Genomic DNA, 24,427 nt, shown 5'->3' on the forward strand with positions numbered 1-24,427 from the left:
AGAGAGAGAGAGAGAGAGAGAGAGAGAGAGAGAGAGAGAGAGAGAGAGAGAGACGTGGTTATGAAAATTATATAAGTAAACATGTAACACAATAGCAATTTTTAATATGCAATATCCATTTAACTTGAATTCCCATAAACTGCTTTTCCGTCCATAGAGAATGCGATAATTATAATAGCTTCCTCCGTGTAATTGTAATCGTAAACGATAATCGAGCAAATGTATTAACGACATAAGGTCACAGGTAAATATGCGCAGCGTTTAATAAAGTTGGAATTAATTACGACCAATGTATCGATATCCGAGTCGGATGTTTTCGCATAGTGCATTATTAACAGAATGTCGGATGTGCAACGCAAAATACAGAGCACGCAAGACCCCTTATCAAAGCATTTCGTGTATCCGCTCGTGTAATGGTAAATGTTATTAGGAATGCCCTATTAATGTCAGTCCATTAGACTGTCGGGTCAAATTTCCCCCAATCAAACCTCTCGGGTTGCGCGTTCTCTCACTCGCGGGGCCACTTCCATTAAAAAGATAAACTTACTTTGTCGTGTAGATATATACGTAGCGATATATTTCATTGACCGCCCCATTCGTCTGTCCTAGCTTCGCGCGAGAGACAAGTTTATTCACTTGAAAAAATTACCCGTATCCTCCGGGCGCAACCTCCGAGCGCGAGGATCAGTTACCGATCGCCGTTCGAGAGAGCTGAAGAATTACGCGCCAATAATGCGTACCGCGTGATATGAATAACGCTGCGGCGATCGAATACGTAATCCGTAAGTGGTCGTAGAAACGACGGTGCAATAAATTGACGATAAATGCGGCGCCTACGTGCGGATTATTGCGATAAAGTGAAGCATGCGCGCATAAAGTGAAATATAATTCGTCGGTCGAAAGTCATAAATTTGAAGCGGTGATAATAAGTGTCGGATAAGTTGCGAAGTCGGGCATGAGTTACGGGAACGATACAGTGGGCCCTACACATCAACACAAGTAATTTACAATGTTTGCGCCGCGCAATAATAATAAAGCAGTAAGTAAGGCCGCGTAAACGTTTCAAGCGCTTTAATTATTATTCACGAGGTAAAAGTCGAGGCTCGTCGAGGAGCTGCGAGCGCAACGCCATGCAAATGACGGGGCACTCGAACGAGATTCGAGTGCTCGCCAGCCGGAAGTGCGCGCTCCGCTCGTAAAAAAAGCACGCTGGCATAAGGAACGAATGCGAAGCAACGTGGGGAACGAAAAGAAAAAAAAAAGAGACACAGAGAGAGAGAGAGAGAGAGAGAGAGAGAGAGAGAGAGAGAGAGAGAGAGAGAGAGAGAGAGAGAGAGAGAGAGAGAGAGAGAAAGAGAGAGAGATAGCAAGAGAAAAAGAGAGAAAGAGGGAGAAAACCGTATCCAAAGAGAGAAAGAAAGAGCGGGAGGAAGGGGGAGGAAACCGTATCCAAAGATTTACCGTGTTGAATCTCTCGCTAGCTGTCCGCTCGTCTGTTTGTCCGCCCTCTCTTCGCGATACCCTTTAAAGTAGCCGTAAATTTATGTTATGCAAATACGGCTTTCTACCGGAAAACATCGTGAAAGAGGTGGAGTGACATTTCGCCCGCCCCGTTGTAGGGAAAAATAAAATTCGCGCTTGGTGTCGTTTGACTGTCGACTGCCGTTACACCGCTGTTGCGTTGATAGGCAGTCCGTCGTGAAAATTAACAAATAAAAAGCACACGGCACAACAAACGGCGCGTGCTTTCGAAATCGTCGCCACGGCGACGATCACGAAAATAAACGTGCGTTTCTTTTCGGCGACAGAACATATTGCAAAGCGCGCCTGATGTAGATAGTGATTGTACTTTCAGGTCGTTGCACAGAGAGAATATTGCAGATTTTCTGCTTTTTTTTCATATAAATTCTTTTCAATTTCACTGTGTTTTTAGTAACCCTGGAATAGATTGTCAGTAAAGCTTTTGTTAAAAAAACATAACAAATTTCACTAGAAAAGTAGCAAATGGTTTAATATAGCAGCTTTCATCCCTTGAAATATAAGTAGCATATATGGAATGGAAGGATACATAGAGTCAATTATTATAGAATATCGATCTGTTCCTCCATTACAAAGTCTTATAGCAAATTTTGCTATAAAATTCTGTTCACGTATGATTTCGTAAAACGATATATGCGAAGGATCGCGCGAGATCGTAGATCAAAATGTATACATTGTTACACAAAGTTATAACGACATAAAAATATGGTCGTGTCATTTTACCTCTTCGATACCTCATTCACTTTATCTTTGATAATTCGATATTATTTATTGTACAACCTAATATGTGTACGATATCGGAATGAATATTTTAAACATCGGATATAGATGTTTGTGATATCCATTCATAATGTATATACATTGGGTTGTATATACATATTGTAATGTATATACATTGCAGTAATATCGAATTATTGAGGTGAATGGAACAACATTATGTTTTCATTGTTAGAATTTTATGAAACAATATACGCACACCGTTTTGATCTGTGATTTATTCGCGCAAACAATAAGTGAGAATAATAAGTGGATAAGTCGGACGGTGTGCGATCGCCGAGACGGTGGATCATGAAGGTCTCAGCTCGAGACTGAGGCGAAATATTCGCGCGATTAACCGAGCAAAGGTCTCCGTCTCACCGGCAATGTAACGAATTTCTGTCGAACCAGCCTCGGACGTGGCACGGAATAAAAACGAAATCCTAGGAGCAATTCGATAACAACAAGCACCGTCGTGATGCCGCCGATTTCAAGTGGAAGAAGCAATTTGCGGAGCTATTTTCGTACGTGTCACGGACAGCCGCCGCTTATGATCGCGATCTATGATCGGCGAATAGCGATCCGATCGGGTAGTCAGCCCGATTCCTAATGCGCGAGAGATTCCGTAGACACGCGGTGCTCGCGCGATCTACAGAATTGTTAGTTCAACGGAAAAAAGCATGTTCTGTCTGCAAAAAGCGAAATAAGCGTGAATTGTTGCAACATTCGAATAAGTGAGTGAGCGAATGAGCACAGAATATCAAAATAGAAATACAATAAAAAACCGTTTAATCGCTACAAATATACTCTTTGTGGTTAGAAAGAAACGTGTGTGAATTCAAGTTAAATAAATATTGCATAAAAAATTGCTGTTATGTGCCCATCCATATACCTCTTACAGCTACAGTTTTTGTGATACATAATTTGTAACTAGTATATACTTGCATAGTTGTTATGTTATATTATACTATGTATAGTTGTCTATTATATACTATGTATACTATATATATTTGTCTCAAACAAAAGAATATTGCTGTCACTCTGTTGTGATCTGCAGAATTAATACTGTTGTTGAGAGAGATGCGTGCATAAAAAAATACATACTGCATTCAAGAAAATATTGCATGCTTCAAATATTTTATAAGTTTACGTATCTATCATAAGTTCGTCAAACTTATTTAAATCCTGGATTTAATATTTTAATCGAAAGTATAAAATCCTGCAACAGAGAAAAATATAATTTTGCTGCTAAGAAAGGCGATTATTCAGCTTACTTTCTTCTTCTTAAGTAATAGTTATCTTTAACAAAAAATATTTTCTAGATAATAGCCATTAGCACCGCTTTTAGAATACTACGGGCTCTGTATGGGCAAAGAATAACATTTTAATATTTAGTTACGGCAACGATAGTTAGCCAAGTGACATCCCTATTTTCTCCGTGGAATAAATCGGCGAATTAACAGCAAGGTTGCATATACGCGCACGCACTCTGGTTCACTATAATTAAAAAAATACTTGGAAAATTCGATTATTGATTAGTATAAAAAAAAATCATTTTCTGAAGAAGGGACTGCATGTTTTATCATATCGAGAGACGCAATAATAATTATATCATCGCTATATTCTAGGTCGCTCGATATAACGTCCCGGCTTGACGTGCGAGCAAAATGTTTTATTCAATCAACTATTAACAGCGCAATATTCACCCTATCTTTAGGAGCCACGTCTACGGCATGGCACTTTGACGTTATACACGGCGGACGTTTGACATGAAAATTATCTAATATAGGCTCATCCTCCTGTCTCGTCATTCTGAGCCTTCAGCCTCGTGCACGCAATGTGTATGCGCTTGTGTGTAGGAGATGCAACGTCCATGCATAATGCAGAGGCACGTGGGTGACGTATAATATATAGAACTGTGACTTCCCTATGCGGCGCATAGTCGAGCATTAATAAAACGACACATGTAATAATCTCCGACGACAGTCGGCATTGCCTCAACTGTCTCTCTCCGAAATGATAACGGAACTTTCGTCTTTGACACAAACCTTTCACATCTTTCTTGTCAAGTAAACGAAGAATAAGGAATTACTTCTCATTTCAATTAAAACGGACAAACCTATTGAATAATTGTAAAAAGAACAAGATTGTCACGCTGGATTATACACTCGTCAACAAAATTATCGCATAGGTAAATTTATGTCGAAATTTCGCACAAATTTAAATGGACATAATAGCGCGAAACATTATCGTATTTGAAATCTTCTCTTTTTATTTTAAAGAGTGAAGTCTGTAGTTTAAGGAGCATTCGTCCGATTTTGGATTTACTCTCCCTCCTTCCCGCAATCTTTTTAGAAGTAAAGACGTGTTGCGTCTCCAAAAAATTGCACAATTTGTCGTATCCTACGGGATGGACTAAATTTTTTTCGTAAATTTCATGATAACCATCGTAAAGTATAGGCTTTCTCCTGCAATTTAAAAAAAACCGGATTTGTACAATTTTTTTTTTGCGGAATTGCGACATGTCAAAGTTACTTATGCATTTTTTTTAAATCGTTTAATTTGACGCACTATATTGAATGGAGTGAATTCTTTTCACAAATCTTACGATAATCATCGTAAAATATCGATAATCATCGTAAAAATCTCACGTAATCATCGTAAACGTTTCCTTGCAAATAAAAAAATAAAGAAGAGATATGCACGACTTTCTTCCGCGATGTTGTACGGCGTATCAAAGTTATTTATGCATTTTTAATCAGTTACCATCAGCATTAGCATTACCATTAGCACACCTTTTCTTTATTTTTTATTTGCAAGAAAATTATCGATATTTTCACTTATTTATTTATTTATTTATTTATTTATTTATTTAATCGATATTTTACGGCGATTATCGTAAGATTTGTGAAAAGAATTCACTCCATTCAATACACAGAGAGAACGATTTATTGAATGAAATAAATGTTTCTTTGGAATAGTCCAAATATATTATTTGGTTGACACAACAAAAATATTTCTTTGGAATTAAGCCGCAAATAAATATTTTGGTGCTTCAAACAAAATTTTGTTTAATCAATCAAAAAATTCGTTTAGATTTATTCCAAAGAAGCGTTTATTTGATTTAACTAAATCATTCTCTCTGTATAGAGTGCGTTAAATTAAGCGTTTTATAAAAAATGCATAGGTAACTTTGACATGTCGCAACTTTGCGAAAAAAATCGTACAAATTCGTTTTTTTTTTAAATTGCAGGGAAAAGTTTGTATTTTACAACGGCTATCATGAAATTTACGAAAAAAATTTAGTTCGCCTCGTACGATACGTCAAATTGTGCAATTTTTTTAAGACGCAACACGTCTTTACTTCTGAAAAGACTGCGGGAAGGGGAGAGAGTAAATTTAAAATCGGACGAATGCTCCTTAAACTACAGAGTTCACTCTTTAAAATAAAAAAAAGAAGATTTAAAATACGATAATGTTTCGCGCTATTATGCCCATTTAAAATTGTGCGAAATTTCGACATGAATTTACCTATGCGATAATTTTGTTGACGAGTGTATTTCTGTTAAATTTAATTTTTACAAAACAGATAGAGAGAGAGAGAGAGAGAAAGAGAGGAGATGTATGATTTCTCCGTAATACAAGATAATATCGGTAAACAAGCTCGGGAGAAATGCAGTTGGTTTCACAAGCGTCTCTCTTTTCATCGCTAAATACGAACGGTAGACGGATAATAATATTCCGAGTGAACGTCGCCGCGCGCGGAAAGTTTGCGAAAAAAGCGGGGGAAAATGGCGTAAACAGTCGGAAAATCTGAGCGCGCGCCGAGGCGATCTCTAAATGGGCTTCTTCAGGCGGAAATCATCAGTCGAGTACTTTGATGCAACGAGGAAGAGCAATGTGGGATGTTACCGTTAGTGCGCCGTTTCCTAGAACTTTAGAAGTGAGAAAACAATTTGTAATAGCAGTTATAAGTGCTTGCGCTTTTGCTCCGTAACTCTGCGACGAGTTGATGAGTGAGAAACAATGATACTCCACAATATCCCTACGTTATTACTTCCTAAATACCGTGTTTCATCTAGTCCGGTGATAAAGGCTCTTTTGTGCTGAAATATTGCTGAAATAATGCGTTTCGTATTGCGCGCAGCGCGGGCAACAGCGTAATTTCACCGCTAAAAACGTCTATATTTCTTCGTTGACATGTCAAATTCTGTAAAAACTGACAGATGCGATTATTTTATTCATATCGCACGTCCCTATTCGAAATTTAACGCGCTTTTCAAGCAGTTACTGAATGATTACATGAATTTTTGTCTAGTAACTGCAGAATAAGGCATAATAATACTGAAGGTCTCAATGAGGCTGTAATGCTTGTAAAAGAGTAAAACTACTCGAGATCCCAATCAAGGTGTAACTTTTTTCTTGCAGCTACTACACCCAAAAATGCGTAAAACTACTTAAAACAAAATAGGAAGTGGACAAAAAACTATTTATTTGCTTAATAATCAAGTTTGTTGCACTCATAAAATGGATAAGTTTACTCTAACAATATTTTATTTTTTGTGCATGCTTTCTAACTAAAGAATTTTGATGCAATGAAAACCATAGTTTATGAAGTCTTTGGTGCATAACATGTATTCTCATTTTTTACATGATATCTTTCATGATTATGAAATGACGTATGTCCTTTTATCCATTCTTGTAATTGCATTATTTCATTAGATCCCAAATTTTATTATGATAGCTTTTACTTATATCATTACCATCAGAATAATCGCTGATATTATCATATTGCATTGAAAAAGGTCGAGTTTTTTAATTCATTGATGGATCCATCGCATGATGCGCAAATGCAATGTTTCGCTGTATTTATGCATCATGCGATGGATCCATCGATGAATTAAAAAACTCGCCTATACTGTATTATTAATATTTCATTTGTTTTTTCGCTCACTTTCATTTCTAACTTGTTACTATCACTGTCACAGAGCTCAGCATATTGTCAAAATATTTTATTTTATTTCCTCTTTTCCTTTTTATTTTCTTTTTTTTTTTGCTTCATGCTTTTCTGTACGTTCATTCGTTGTTCGTGCAATCTTAAGCTTTTTCTTAACGATATAAATAGATATGTCTTATACTTATTCACGATAGACATAGAAATACGTGTGCATTGGAAAACTGAATTACTGATAATATTACCGAATATTTCTGATAGTTTGTTTTAGAAAGAATCGTTTCACATATTGTATACACATCACAAATACCCCACTATTCCCTTGAGATCGAGAATTACACGATTTTTACCCTTACACATAACGCTTGAGATTGAAAATCATATAAGTAACTCTATAGTTTTAATGGCTTCTAATTAATAACGGTTTCAGCCTTATCCATATATGCACAAAGCCGGGAATCGTGTAACTCCCAAAATTCAGACAATGGTAAGGCATACGTGACGCTATGTATACAGTAAATTGCTTCAATCTGAATAAAACTCCTTCAAGTCCTTGTTCAAGCAGGATTTTTACCACTAATGGAGATCAGACAAATAATTGGGCGAATGTCTGCGCGAACTGCATACATTTCTACCGGGGATTCTCGGTTGCAATATTCTTGTGGATTTTCCCAAAGTTATTTTCGCTTTAGTAGGTTCCGGTGCACTCATCGAATGAACATTGAACGTGCGCCGCGTTTACGAGAAAATCGAACTTAATTGCGTAACCGTCGATGCACGCCACCGTCGGCAACATGAGATTTTCATTTCGATTCTCCACTCGCGCGGCTCTTAATTCCGTGACGAGACTCATGCTCGACCGATAAGGATGATTAGCCGCTACGTTACGGAAACGATCAATCGCTCATTTGTCATTAGCCCTACTTAAGCATCGGTTTGAGCCGAGTTCGGACTACGTTGCGGAAGCCGTCCGAGTAGCGAAATAGTTCGCCAACTATTTCCACACACACGCACACATATATATGGTAGCCGAGTTGCCAAACGACACTCGAGTCCCGTTACACTTCGGGCCAGACATTAGTGGTTTCGGCGAGCAACCTTCATTATTCGAAGCGTATCACTCCGACGATCCGTCATGCTGCACTTCGCCGCAGGTAATTGTGGCAGTCAGCAGCGGCTCGGTATCCGACGGAGAACGCGACTACGTCTTGGAGTATCGCAAAATGCAATATTGCAAATCTGTGTGCACGCCGGAGTGCACTGTTAATCGGTAATCGCAGGTGAACAAAAGGGCAATCAAGTTCCCATTATAACTCAGAATACAGAATTCGCGTCTCAGGGAAGGAAAGAGGGAGGGGGAGAGGGAGGGGGCATCCATGATCCGCGTAATGTATACACCTTGAATTGTAGTCTCAATGGCGAAAATCGGGGTTACACGCATCTAAGATTCGTGCCTCGTACGAATACTTCATTAGTCAAACTGCGCACGTCGCCCACGAAGTTGCAGCGAAGTGCAGCCCTGGCGCACACACGCTCAAGTTGGCACGATGCGGGACCAGCTCTCCGAGGGCGATACGCCGAATTTCTTCGGCAAAACGACGGGATAATGTATGCCCATCGAGCAAGACGCGCGGTGATTAATTGTTGGCTATGCGCGATCGATATTGGAATTTTCGAGAGCAGGCATTGCGAGGGCAATGTCAGCGTCCGCGAAGTCTTCGGGACTGAATATCGGAGCCGTTGAGAAACGCGAGCTCCTTGCATGAAGGAATGTATTCGGTCTCTCTGGCTCACAAATAAATCACGAACTATATACAGTTACACGGAGGGAAGATTCTTCTCCACGTCACACGGCTCATACCTACGACGCCATGAGAGATAGGATTTTGAGCTGCGGATTTCGTTATGTACACCGACCACCTCGGGCGCGTCCGCAGGTGTAAACGATGAGGAAAAGCATTTCCACGACTTCGTACAAATGGCTGCGGCTTAGAAGAATGATAATACGCATTCTGTATATCGGCGAAGGCAACACACTCGCTGCAACATAAATCGAAGGTAAACGGATCGGACCACAGCTACAGAATTGATTATTAATTATACCGAGCAGAGAATTGATCAGTTTCTAGCCAATTATTCGTGAGAAATTTTAGTTACTTTCTAGCCCAAATTTCGGATTATTTTCTGGCCACTTGCTATTTAGTTTCTAATTTTTTTTTATGTTTTTAGATAGTTTTTATCATTCAATTCTACATTGTAAAATATTACATTTTATTATTTAATAGGCAATATAAAATTAACGTGAAACTAATGTTTTAGAAGGTAAAATGTTTTTGTATGAAAACTTTAATTCATTATTGAAATGGTTGTAGTTTCGTTTTTAATTACCACTTTTTCTTGTCTAGTTTCTGGCCAGTAATTAGGCAAGAAACACTGACCAGTTTTTGCTTAGTACCCAGTTTCTCTCAGAAATTTTTCTACAGTAAGGCTGTAGTTATTTTTAACTTATATTTGATCTAAATAGAAAAAACAAAGCCTTCCCCTCGAGAAAATTTTCAACAATACAGCAATTTGTTCGAATACTTGAAATACATGGCAGTATTTGTCTGAATTTAATTTAAAAGCAAACGTATAATTATAAAAGCAATCTTTGTGCGTCACGTATGTATATAGGTAACAGTCATTTTACGTAGTTAATGTGATTTCAAAGACTGTACTTGCGCAGACGCATATTTATGCAAATTATAATCGTGCAAAACAATAGCTGTTCGTATTTGCGTAGGATCGATTTACCTCGCCGGCCGTGCCGGTTATATTTGCACAGTACTTTTGAAAAGCTCGTCGGCACAGCTGTGTATATAATTCCGAGTAATTTATATTCGATAAACAATTTACATTCAATGTATTCTAACTCCACGGCAAACAGTTCGTGACTTATTTTGCGGGAGTGCTCAGCATCTCAAATTGGACCGTTACGTAGACTAAACGCACAGAAACATCTCTTTCGCCCTCAGTTATCATCGATGTGAAAAGTCAACTCCAAATCCCCTGAAACTTCGTTCGCATCCCGATAAGATGACGACGAGAACGAGAATATGCGAAGCCAAAGCGTAAATTAACGAAGTGACTGGTAGATGTTACGAGCCAACTGAAAACTCGCGGGAAGTTCGTCGCGATGCAGAGACGTCTCGTCGTCCACTGACGGCATTTTATTCGAAGCGCGTTAAACGTGTGGTAAAGCGAGATTCGCGTGTGCAGCCAAACTCCGTGCGGAGTACGAATGTTCGTCGGGTGTATGGATACTGTCGTTCCTTGGGGGCTGGTAACGACGAAAGACAGTTAACCGCGGCGGAAGTCGCGAGCTGTCTCTCGCGAGAAACTCGCGACGCCGCAACTTCGGTTTGCGACGCGTACTCGGTGCGGAAATTGCGCGCGCTCTCTCCCCTCCTCCTCTCTCTTGACAAACATCATTGCGCTTCCGCGCCCGTTAGCTTACAGATGTCAAGACAAACGCCAACGACCTGGGTAATCATCAGGCAGCGCGGATTGCGCGACAGCGTCGTATCCACCCGTGGAAGTGAGAGCTCGAAATAGTAGCTTCCTTGTAAGTGCAAAAACTCGTTAACTCTTTCGTCCCGAGTTACAGGGGAATTCATCCGGGGAACAGAGATTCGATTACACGAATGAGGCGGGAGTATTGATTAGAGTACCGTTGTCGGGAAACGCGGCGGAATTCGCGGGAACGGAATTCGCGGAGAAGGAACCGCAAAGCGGTTCGGCGACGGCGATTTCTTTTTAAGCGTGGAAACAGAGTGGAATGTCGCGACGACCGCAGTAATTGGCTGTAATTGAGAATCGCACGCCCATTACACCGTTTTTATCTCGACTTCTATCGCTTTTTGCCGGCAACCGTCACCGCATCGTAGGTGGAGGGTATATAAATCTGCCGAGCGCGAGATTCGCGACACTCATTTGTTAGGTGAGTTTTATGATGGGAAGAAGTTGGAATGAGTGGATTTTCGGGTCGTGACTAGTCTTGTCGCTCTCCCAACCTCGACCTGTGTGTAATTAAAGCGTCTAGCACTAATAAATTAATCAACTGTGTGTCGCAAAACGCGCACGACTCTGACATCGTGACTTTGAGGTTTAGCTTAAAGGCCTCTCGCTTTTGCAACCTTTGCTTAAAAGAAGAGGAAGGATGTACAGATTTGCGGAGCACAGGTGTAATGGCGACCTGTATCCTGCAGTGAAAAGAAAGCGAGCGGAGTCTCGCGATTATTTTTGCTGGCTCGCAGCAAGCGATACGACATGAGGAAAAATGGGAAAAAATCAATGGATCAATCAAGAATATGAAAAATATTATTTTACTAAAGACTCGCTTTTCGATTTCGTAAAATGTGCTTGAAAAAACATCATAGATTCGGTCAATAGACTGAATCGATTAACTGACCTGAAATGAACCAGGTATAAAACCCATAAAAGCTATCGTTCATTAGAAACTCTTAGGCCCTTATTAATAATCGTTATTTGGAACTACTCTTGAGTGAGATACATAGATTTGAATTTAAAGTTAGATGTGAGTTGGCCAGTTAAATTGCGATTACAAATGTGATGTCATATATATCATGCAATTAAACTCTCACATAATTACAATCATCCTTTCAATTAAACTCAAATCAAATCTAACATCTAAATTTAGATCTGAGCATCTCACACGAGACAAGTTTCAAATACGATTAATACGAGAGATTGATATTTACTTATGTATTGATAACTTACGACTTATCCATACACATACAAAACACACATACACACACACACACGCACACACGTGCGATATTAAGATTTGTGTTTAGAGTTAGAATTAGTTTTGCAGTTGTATTACACGATTGCAAAAATAATTATACAATTATACGATCTAGTGAGAGGTTCTGGTTTAGACAATCGAAAAGATAGGAGGTTTTTACGAATTTTTTCAACAAATAAATAAAAATATAGGATTTTGATCGTATTTTCTATCATTGTTTTAAGTATAAAAGAATTATTCTTTAATGTAAAAAAAATTAAAATTTCATCTTCCATATTTTTTATGCTGAGGCCGGTTGTCGACGGGCGCCTCTAACTGGTGGACAACATTACAGCTCGTGTAATAATCTGCAACAAATGAGACAAGAAAATTTAAAAACCATATTAAATTTGCTGGATGGGTTTTTTTCATGTATGAAAAGTCGAAATTTAACAGAAAATGGTACCTCGAAATTGCAGGTCATTTTTTCTCTTTTTCTTTTTTACTTAATGTGAGAAAATATTAATTTTATAAATAATCCGAAAAATTTAGGTTCACCCTCCAGTATTTTAATGTAGTTTTTAATGTAGTAGTAAATTTAATATAGTTTTTTAGTATTTTAGTGTAGTAGTAAATTTAATGTAGTTTTTAAATTCATTAGTTATATTTTTTTCAAGTTGCTGATATGTAATCTGCATTGCAGATTATAATGTTGTCCATCAGCGTCCGACGACATTGCGCTTAGTACGAAAAACTTGGACGGAATTTCAATAAAAAATTTTTTACATTTAGAGCAATGATAAATAATATAATTAAAACTCTATGTTGGTATATTTGCTCATCTCTTTGAAAAAAATTCGTTCTCCTGTTTTTCAGCTATCTAAACCAAGATCTTTCCTTAATGGAAAAACTCGAATTGGACTCCAAATTCATATCTAAATATCTCACATGAAACAGGTTTCAAATAATAATTGTTAACACGCGCCTTAGACGTGTGTATTAATAATTGATACAATTTATCTCACACATACGATACTAAGATCTGTGTTTAGAGTTAGAGGTTTCTGCCGCTGAATAGCGATTACGAGTATAATCACACATATATCATGTGATTTAACGAAGAAACTCGGATCTAACGCTATATTCAGAGTCTGAGTATCTCGCAGTGAAACAAGTTTCCAGCTGTGACTATTACAGGCCTTAATGACGAAAATATCCTTCTTCAGTGGAATATCTCCTCGCTCCCTCGAGCTTCTGGCGCATCGAGAATACGAGACTTCGCGGTGACGACACGTTAGGCAGACAAGCCGTGTACTAGTCACGACGGACGCGTATCCAATTTGCACCGGCGGGTAAACAGGCGCGCGGTAAATTATTCGCGACATCCGCGTGCCCCGATTATTTCCATTTTACCGTAATGGAGTGCCCGGGGAACCCGGTGTCCCCTTGGAGTGACTCCAACGTTGCAGCGCAATACGAGGTATCGATTAAAAAAACAGCATCGCGCTGGCGATAGCGGAAACGACGCGCGACTGCTGTTCTTACTGCAGTATTACGCTTACAGCCGCTAACTGTAACCTCTTAACAATTCTTTTGTTTTTGAAAAAGTCGGGAGAAGTGACGCAGAAATATCCGACGTGAAAGTGTACTGCACGCAGTAGCTTAGTGAAATTGATGACTGTAACACTGTTACAAAGACGGGAAGCGGAGATTATAATTTTGAAGAGTTCAACTTGCGGTAGCTACGCGAGAAATGACCCTTTACTTCGATTAGCGTGTTTCGTTTGCTCGCGAATGAACTCACTACCGCGTATCTATTGTAGCAAAATTTGAAATTATATCGTTCTTATTCTTCGCTTTATTTCGCTTGCTGTGTACGTTATCCTAATTGCAGCAAAGGTGAGTTAGAACACCAACACAGCTGTGCAAATTTCAAGGCAAAGTAGACTGCCTCGCATTTGCGAACAATCGGACGCAATGTGAGTTACGTCTCCACGATCGGGTATCGATTACCATGAATGGCCGCAGCGAGGAAGTCGTGGCAGAAAGACGAAAAAAAGCACCACCTCCTTTAACCTCGCTTTCTGCTTCCGCGAGCAAGGCAAACACGTTCAGGATATCTCCCCCATGCGAGCCTCTCGAACACACCGGGCCCGCTTCGAAACGCGGCGACGTTTGTCGCAACTTCATTTCCAGACAAGCGCGAAATAGTAGAATTATCGACGGCAATTGTGCGTACCTTCGATCCGGATCTTCCATTTTACGTCCATTTCCAGCAGATCGGATAAGCGCCGTTAACTTTTGACAGGCTAAATTTTTAACGGCTATATGATTTTTACGGTAAGTCTACGGGAAAGTTCGAGACATGATTGTAAAAGCTTCCGACGCGGAACAGTTATGCATTTTTCATGCATCCATTTTTACATCGACGAAGTAAGTGAGGTAAAAGTATTTAAAATACCAGTGATCGATGGTTGCTCTAATGATAATGACAATGCATATATTTCGCGTTAACGCACGGGGAAAACTGACATGATTGCAACAACTACATTCTCTATGTTTATAAAAGAAACATTTCATATAAATTCAAGTTAAATAGATATTGCATTAGAAATTGCTGTTTTCATCTATAAACATATTCAGAATATATACATCCCGAATACATCCCGAATTTCTGCAAGTTTAACATTTCAATTAAAAGTATTAAATTAAAACAAAAGTTCAGTTTGCTTATTACATTAGATTCGAGCCAACTTTTTCTCCGATAAAATTTTATATGATATTCTTCTAAAGAGAACAAGTTCTTCTCTTGAATGCTTGATAATGAGCTTTCCCCAAATTTCTGATGAGTACATTTTAAAATTATTATCAAGAAAATATTTTTTGATGAAGATAACCGTTACTTGAAAGGAAGAAAGTAAACTGAATAATCGCTTTTTTAACAGTAGAATGATATTTTTTTATGTGTAAGATTTGGTTGCGCCAGCACTGAGAGTTCCGCTCAAATATGTATAAACAAGTAGAAAAAGAGATAAGTGTAGCATCTCCAGGATACTATGGTTATTACAACTATCTTGTATGCGAAAAGTAACGTCAATATTTTGTTGCGGTAACCATGTTTAGCCAAGCGATAGCTCTAGTGTCTCCTCCGTGCGCTACATAATGAAGTGATTCAATAACAAATGCGAATATATGCGGATCTGTCATATCAAAACCGAGCAAACGTGCCGCCTATGCCAATTAGTCGAATCGATACCCAAACGATGAACTTTAATAAGCCCGATTAACCATACTGTGATAAACAAAAATTGCATCACACCAATCTCTCTAATTGTCCAATCGCGCTACTTGGACAATCGATGCATAACAAGTTCTTAACGAAGCGACAATTACTCCCTATCGTGCAGTCTGAGCTATTTTCCGATAAATCCGTCTGTTTCAAGTGTGATCTCGTTCGCGTTTAGCAATTCATCGGGCAAGATTTTCCGGTTGTCAATTTTAACAAGTGTACACACAGGAGGCGAGGGGAAGGAGGGAATCGCAATTTATGCTTAATTCTCTTAACAATCTACTCGCCAATAAATGCCCCTGTTTCGTAGTAGAGTCTTGACATCGATTGGTTCGTGAACTTTAGAGCATGAGGCCGCCAAATCAAATATAATCTCTCGAAATCTGTTGAGAGACGCTATATCACCTTCACGCTAAAGAGAAATCGCGCGAAATATCCTTGCGCAAAGAGCCGCAAGAAACTTTCCTACATCGCGACATCATTCACAGCTTATCAGCAAAGTTCACCCCTTGAATGACTGGATGTAATTATACGGAGAAAGCTCGGTTATGAATTTTGCAGCGGCGCGATGTACTCAAATATGCATTCAACTCGTTCTGATGAATCAGCGTTAGCTCCCCTTTCATAAAGTCATCTCTGGCGCATACCGTCTCACCTCATAATTCAACATCTCCCGGTGTCACCACCGTTCAACGGTTTCGCTCGCCAAAGATCTTTCAATCAACTGTGCGAAAATCTCGCACTCGACCGAGCCTGACCGTTGAGAGCGCGAGCGGAGCCTCGAAAGAGCGGCGTCTCGATTGATCCCTTTAGGCTTTCCAGCCGGACGCTTTACTCACCCTTTGTCAGCCGCCAAGGGTCGAATGCCCGCACAGCTATGACGTCGGCAGGGACGTCGCACAGGGTCGAGGGTCAGCTGGCGGAGTGTGACGGTTCTTGCACCACTCGGTGGCAACGGCGAGAGAACGTCAAGGTACTACTCACCACCGAGCACGACCACCCTCACCGTTCGAGGGTGCGCGGACGACTGAGGTTCGCCTCGAACGTCGCCGTGGGTGTAGCTGTGCGGTGGCAGCTGGCTCCCCCACCACGGGCCTCCACAACCCTCTCGTCCTTCCGCGGGGTGCGAAAGCGCACCCTCTTTTATCCTCCCGAAGCCCTCTCCTCCTTGCCTTCACCCGTGAGTTCTCTCGCGGTCCTCCCTCAACTTCTCGGGGCTCTTCGTCCTCGTCGCGCACTCGTCGCCGCGCGCTCTTCGTTCGTCCACGTCCGAGAGGGACTCCGGACATTCTCTCCGCGTCTTTCCTCTCGCCGTCTGAATCTCGCGTTCCGCGCCTCTCGCTTCATCACACGTCCTGTTCTCGACGATCCCCGTCGTATGATTTGAACCCTCTCGCTCATGTCGTATCATCCTGCGCCCTTTGTCCTTTACTTTCTCGGCTCCTTCTCTTTTACATTTTGGACCAATGTATCTTTTTTCCGCTGTAGTTAGTCCGCTCTTCTATTACTATCCTCCCCTCTCTGACGATAAACCGATACCTCTGCTCCCTCCTTCCCGTCTGCACCACCACCACTACCACCACCACCACCACCACCACCGTGTCTCAGTCATCTCATTCACCCCGTCTCTCTTGCGCGCGATTCTAAAGCGCCACTATCGCCTCCTTTCTCTCTCTTTCTCCTCGTCCTGCATTGTCTCGCTCCCACCACCTGGATCTCTCTTCGATTTACCTCCTCTCTTCCTGCCGCGCTATCCCGTCTCCTTCTTTCTCTCTCTCACACACACACGCGTACTGTCTTGGAAAATTTCGCACCCTCCGTCAGCTCCCCAGCAAGAAACCGACGCTGGACCCGATTCGCCGCCGAGTTCACCCTGCCGGGGGAGAAGTTAGCTTTGACAGGAGTGAACGAGTGGTGGTGGCCCGGTCAGCGAGAACGACAGAGACAAACGATGACAGCGCGATCGAGCGAGTCGAGCGGGGGAGAAAGACGGACGATGCGTCCGTCGTACGAGTTCGTGGGTTTTTTGGAAAGAGGCCCGATTTATTGAATCCTAGGGTCCTAAGGGACCAGTCGTGAGACTACTTCTGATCAGAAACGCGAGTTTCCGACATCAGTGCCGCGTGCATTTCCGTGTGTAAAGCCGGCATTCATAGTCCGATCTTATATTTAAGATCATCTTAAGTACTATCTTAAGATGTCATGAACCAATTACAGAGCCGTATTCGCATCTTAAGACATTACTTAAAACGATCTTGAAATAAGATTCGACTATGAATATGGGCCTAAGTCAAGATCTCTCTGAGAATCGACGTACAATTGAGGAGCACGACAAAACAAACGGTAACGATCACCAGCGATCACGGAATTGACTTGCTCGAAAGTCTTTCGGTCATTTCGAGAACTACCCGAAAGTCCACGATAAGGTGCCGTCTGAAAAACGGGAGCTTCCGGCTCGGGTAGCTTTTCAAGCAGTTATGTGATAGACCCCTAAAAAGACGGGATCCCCTGCGCGTCGGGAGGAAACATCGACTCGGTGCTCGCCGAGGTACTTGAGACACTCGGTTGTCTTACTTTGCGACTCGTAGCAAAAAATCTGTTCGAGCGACGTTGACATAGTAATGCAAGATCGATTGGTGGTCGATCTTACATCGTCACTATCGATGCGATGAAAGTCGAAAGGATGATCGTATTAAGGGGATGTCAACGTGGATGGCAAACTCGAAAAATGTCGATAATGTAGGAGCGATCGTCACTAATACGATCAAACTCTTCTTTTTCGTATTTCTTGTACGTATACATCTCATATAAATAATGTGCTGTTTTGTTTTACTATACTTAGGGCCAGTTTTTCAATAGCAATTTAAACTTGGATTCAAGTTTAAATTCTATTCTAACAATACGTTTGCTTTGTTTAAACAGAATTTAAGTTGAAATCTAAGTTTAAAGTTTGGAATTTAAGTTTAAACTATCATTGAAAAAAACTGGCTCTTAGTGGAGAACATAAACGCATATGCATTGAGAGGAAAAAATAACTAAAAATTAGTAAATATTCATTTAATAGGTGGGACACTAATAGCATATTTACTTAAATCTAAATTCTCTTAGTTAAATAGGATAAATAATTGCTTTCATGAAAAACAAAAGTTTTCTTAAAATTTTAAGAAAATGTATATTTTATTATTTGAATTATATTTTACGTTAGTGTAAGTAAATATACTGTTATAAATACTACCACCGTTAAATAAATATTTAATAATTTTTAGATATTTTTTCTCTTAGTGTAGAAATTTTTCTACAAACTCTTTGTATATTTTTAAGCTTTTCTAGATTTAGTTAGTAAAGGTATAGTAATGTTATTTGAAATTTTTTTGAGTGTGAACAAACAATAGATTTAATGTGATAAAAACGTATGTAAGCCGGGGAATTTTTTAATCAGATAAATACTTACGCTACTGAGCTGGGGATATAAATTTTTTATCAATTGGTCCAATTCATTTTTGCTCGTACTTTTGTTGTACAAAAGAATTTGTAATTCTGTGCAAGCAACGACGTAAACTTTACCGAGAAAGGCCAGTGCTTTGTCGGTGAAGTTTACAAATATAGTATTTCCTTGAAGCAACAAAATTCATATTCAAAAGACGACTTACACTGAGCACATATTTTAAATTGAAAGAGAGAGAATTCAATGATACTCGATGCGACAAAATTATTATCAAAAATACCTCACATGCCTAATCGCTGCAATAAATTAATCTTTCAGTTGTATGTTGCATTCGAGTTAACATCGGTTTTCTTAACAGAGATAAGAATAATCGCATGACAAACATGCCCATTTCTGACTACAGTGTTATTCGAACTGGAAAATCCAGTTATTTGGAGAAAGTCGTCTGATACGTTTTAGGCTTTAATGCGAGCGGCCTCTCGCAAAGCACTGGATTTGTTTTTAGTGCCATGCACGTGCTGGCAAGATTCAACGATACGTGTATCAGGACAGAGATTTCAGGAAGATTCATGCCGTCCCGCATATAACGAAATTTATCGCATCATTCGTTTTCGAAGCGGAACGAATGTGCACGGCGCAAAACAAACATCGAGAGCTTGTTATTCTAAAAATCGAATAATCTCGGTAGCGCTTCCACCTCATTCTTTAACGAAGATTATTCATGACACCTTGCGAGAATCGCGACACTTTTCATGTGTCCAAAGTTAAGCAATCTTTCACAGAAATCGAAAGATATTAAATTTTCACGTTTTGAAAGATATTAAATTTAAACGTTCAAAAGTCGAAATTTGGGTCATTGTTAAATTTTGAATTCTACACATCATAGTAGGAGTTAAGTTAGCAAAACAGGTTTAATTCTAATGATACAATTTACTCCTGCTTTGACTCTGATGATATCCGAAATTTCCCTTTTTACTTTCTTTAGTGTCGAAATAGGTTGTTATTATAAGCTTCAGAGTATCAAAATAGATGTTGTATGGAACAGTGAAGCTGAAAGTTGAATCAAAATTTGATTTGAATCAGTTAAATAGAATCAAAAGAGACTGATGTAAGTTTCAGAGTATCACAATACGTGTTGAATGGTAATGCTGAAAGTAAGATTAAAATTTCGATTTGGAGTTGTTTCCTTGCGTGCACAACTTGTTGTAATAACTTATGATATCGTCCGCATCTATAACTTCGCTGTGTACTCGCCAACTCGAGCTCGCGGCACTGTTCAGTATAAACCGAATTAAGAACTATAATTAATTAAGCACAACTGTATCTTGCGCGCTCGCATGTTGCACTTTTAGGTTGTCCGCGTGCGGGATGCTGAAATTGACGATTTCTCATTAAACTGACTTAAGCAATTTAGAAACGACTCGGCATGCCGAGAGGACGTCGCGCGCTCGTGCTGAACATCCGCGCGCAGCGGCAGCTTTCAATTTGCTACGAAATAATTTACACTTTCCACCACAGCGATTCTGCTGGGAAATTTATTGTGAATATGCATGCGGTACTTATGAATATGAATATGAGAAAATTATTATGCCAACGGCGCGGCGCGATGCAGGAAGTTTGCACGGAGGGAGACTGGTCCTCGCTCTCTCTCTCTCATTCTCTTTCTCTCTCTCTCCACTCGCTTCTCTCCTTGTTTCTTTCTCTCTCTCTCAATTTCCTCGCCTTTTGCTCTCCCTATTTATCTTTCTCCTCTTTCGAGCTCGACCGTGACTTTACCAAGATATCCAAGAAAATGAGTCTCCGTACGGGCGAGCGAAGAGTAACGTGTCGCACGATCGACGACAGAAATTAAATTCGCACAAGCTACGGATAGCGACACACGCTCACAGGATCGCGCGACTATGCCATGACAGTTCAACAAACTACGTTTCAGTACACGGAATGCCGTAATGCTTCCTGGGCGAGTCACGACGTCCACATTACTCGTGATTTAACACAATGGTCAGGAAATACTCGTGCACAATACACGTCGCAACGCGCACGCATTAGAGTAAACTTCGAGCTATTTATCCGGCAGCAGAATTGTGCGAGTCGCAAATCAACTCGGACGACGTGTAAATAATCTGACATTACAGAATAGAGCTTATTGTGCGAGATTGAACACGCGTAGGCGGTTATGCTGGCAGTGCGAGAGATCGCTAATACGAATTTGGTAGAATGTCAAATTGGCGAAGCTCTGTGAGCATAAAGCGGATATCCTCGTAATACGAATTTTTATTTTGGCGTAATATTACTGCATCTCCTCTTTTCCTTTCTCTGTATTTCTTTCTCTCTCTCTCTCTCTCTCTCTCTCTCTCTCTCTCTCTCTCTCTCTCTCTCTCTCGCTCTCTTACGAAGTAGCAGCTGTAACACAGCGGCCTCGAAATAACCGCGACCCATAAAGTAACCTCTCACGGTGATAAGACGAGAACGAAACTGCTGAATTTCCGGATAAACATTGCGGGAAAACAGGAGTGGCGCCACGTCGTCGCATGTTCCTGGCGCCATGTGCTCCTCGTAACGCGGCGGACGAACATGAACGATTTTACTTCCATTTCTTTCAAAGAGCGCGCAAAAAATAGCAGTTACAGCGACATAGCTCGTGAAAATTCCATGAAAGCGTTTGCATCTTGTGAAATTACTCATTATTATACTTGATATATATCGCGAATGTACTCTCTTAAAGTGAACCAGTAAAAATGTTTTTTATTGAATCAATGAAAGGAGTACACTGAGAGAAATTATTCGATAATTAATAAACGAATATTTTCGATCAAAATACCAATGAATTTTTAATCAGGAAACATTCGATGAGAAATATTGATTCATAATTTTTCCAACGGTTTATCTGATAAAATGTCATTATGATCGGAAGTATTCAATTAAATTTAATCGGATACTCCGATCGGGTATAAAAATTCATCGGTATTTTGATCGAAAATATTTGTTTGTTAATTTTTTTATCGGACGATTTCTATCAGTGTATCAGTATTTCGCCGATGATCAGTGAGTATTCATTGACTTTCAATGGAAACACTCTCACTTTACTGCTTCGTCTTCTTCTTTCTCACTAACTTTGACTGAGAAGTAAGATTTTACCACAAAATCTGTAATACACATATTCATAATTGCTGCGTTTGTGACGATGAAATTAATGGCTGCCGTACGCCTTGCATGCAATGACACTATCTATGTTTGCAGAGTACATCAATAACGGGAATAGTCATTACTATTAACCAGTGCTTGCAGCAAAATTTGTGATTGATTGCAGTGCTAAAATTATAATTGAACTACCAGTTGTAAGTATAGCATTTCAGTGAAGAATACATCGCTTGTATTGCATGTACAATATAATATACTTTAGAAAGTATAAGCACAATAAATACGAAGTCAAAATAATTGCAATATTATTTTGTTAACGTAAAATCTGCAAAAGCAGATATTAAATCATGCGTATTCAATTAAATTAAACGACGAAAGTAGTCGTTTTTATCTTGAATCGCGTTTGTCTGTCAAATAAAACGTTAAATCCACTTAAGAAGGTTGTAAGGCTTAATGTCATATTTTCAATAGTGCCTTAAAAGTTCACTCAGAAACTATCACTTACTATTTATCGAACAAAATTACGTTTTTATATATTTATTTCATTGTTTAAGTAATAAATGTTAATTTGAGACAAAGCTGAGATGAATATATGTACACAATATTACGAGAAATATTACTTTTCTATTTTTTTTATTAATGCTTCATTTGTGCATCAGTTGATCTAATAGAGATCCACAAATATAATAGAAAGATACATAGAAGTGTATAAATATGTGTGTACATGTGTTTATATCTCAAATATTACTACAAATTATAAATTCTTCATAATTGTTTTCAAAATAAGTATATTAGTCTTTAATCCTATAATAATTTTTCATTACAACTTAATTACATTAACTTTAGTTTATAAGAAATTAAGCACAGAAATTAAAAATGGAATGTCAACCTCGAGGAACACATATAGAAAGTATCGACTTTAGTTTCAAATATCTCAACTCCCAAATAATAAATCTTTTGCTAATTGCACGAGCAGTTAAGTGATATTTCGATTTTTATATAGCGCAAATTTCAATGAATTTCTCACAAACTCATTTACAATCTCCTTAATCTTTTGCATTTTTCACGGGAAGATACGCGACAACAAAGGATGGTTGCGATTAAACGGTTGTATCAGCCAATCAGATAGAGTGGACGGAAGAAACGGGGCAGACGCGCTCGCCGTTTAATTCGGGCCGACTAGGTGCACTCAAAAATAGTCCAAGCTTCGCACACTCATCTCACCGGCAGCGTGTCAGCGTCCTCGTAATTTATTCATCCCTTCACCCTCTTTCTCTGATCTATCCTATGACGTCACAGTGACCCTTAAAGCCCATCCGGCGTTCGCGACTGCGTTTCAGCCCCCGGGCGACACCGGCCAACTTTTTCCTGGCAAACAAACGGCGCGGAAGAGAGTTTAATATGAGCCGACAGTAGATCTCCGTTCGTTTCGCGAGCGCTATGAATTCGTAAGAGGAATCGAACGCGTTTGTGCTCGCGGAATAATACATCGCGGCCGCGCTCGATACTGTTTCGAGAACTTCGTGAAAAAATATGAAAAATACGAAAATATAAAAAATGCGAGCGTATCCATTTTTTATAGATTAAATTACGCTTGCGGAAATCGGAATAGTTATTTTTTGATATCCGTGTTTGGTCAATCTATAAATTCGCGCTCGCTCTCTCGAGGAGCTCTCCGAAGCGAAGCACAGTGAAAATATAATTTACCTTTCAATCATGGCGTTTGTTTTTGTACTAACAATTCTTTGCTTTCTTATCCTGACATTCTTTTTTTAACATATTGGCGTTAAAAATCAAACTGCTCACGTACGGAGGTACACGCGTAGCTGAAAGCGCGCACAAACTCGCAGTCTGACAGGATAAATATCACTTTGTGGAAGCGCGTATTAGATACGTACACGCTCGACCAAATGTCACCAGAAGTAATAAGCAAATAAATCGACTGAAAATGAAAAAGAGATGTGAGTGGGTGGTCTACTAAAAGAGAAATGGCCGTTAATGCGTTCCACAACTCGTCGCGCGCGCATTTAAAAATGGCACGAAATCTCATTCGCACATTGAAATTTGTTTTAGTCGAGTTTTCGATATAGAAGGGCTACCAATTTGCGCTCTAATTATATTTACCGAATCAATTTCCCTCTCCACCCGCGCGGCTTTGCTGTACGCTGACAGTCGTCGTTACGATATTAAGCCGGATATGTGCTGAGCATACCAATCAACGCTCGGCGAGGCTCGCTCATCCGGCGACATTAATTCGTCTGCAATTAGAGCGAAATGTCGGCCGGTGTGGCAACGGCTGCGTCGGTTTTCGCCCGCATTCGCTGATAAAAGCGAAAGGTTGAACAGTAAAACGTAATGAAACCTGTATTGTATACTGATAAAATATTTTATCGTATACTTAGTCGTGCTCGAAAAATTAAAAGCTGTTGCGTAATCTAGAGAGAAATCTCTACGAAATCATTATGTCGTATACCTCCGCTGAGGAGGGAACAATTGGCCCGAATTGTATAATCGTCG

General features: G+C 39.8%; 1 protein-coding gene across 1 annotated transcript in view; it reads right to left on the reverse strand.

Annotated features, from left to right (window-relative positions):
* LOC116854088 overlaps positions 1-16,379 on the reverse strand; it is a 203,396-nt gene extending 187,017 nt beyond the window's left edge. The window contains exon 1 of the mRNA XM_032835630.1: positions 16,164-16,379. The gene's annotated coding sequence lies outside the window, so the exon portion shown is untranslated. The remainder of the gene's footprint in view (positions 1-16,163) is intronic.
* Between the last annotated feature and the right edge of the window lie 8,048 nt (positions 16,380-24,427).

This window comes from Odontomachus brunneus, unplaced genomic scaffold (genome assembly GCF_010583005.1).
Source record: "Odontomachus brunneus isolate Ranch 3 - 2012 unplaced genomic scaffold, Obru_v1 Obru_scaffold_008, whole genome shotgun sequence".
Lineage (NCBI taxonomy): Eukaryota > Metazoa > Arthropoda > Insecta > Hymenoptera > Formicidae > Odontomachus > Odontomachus brunneus.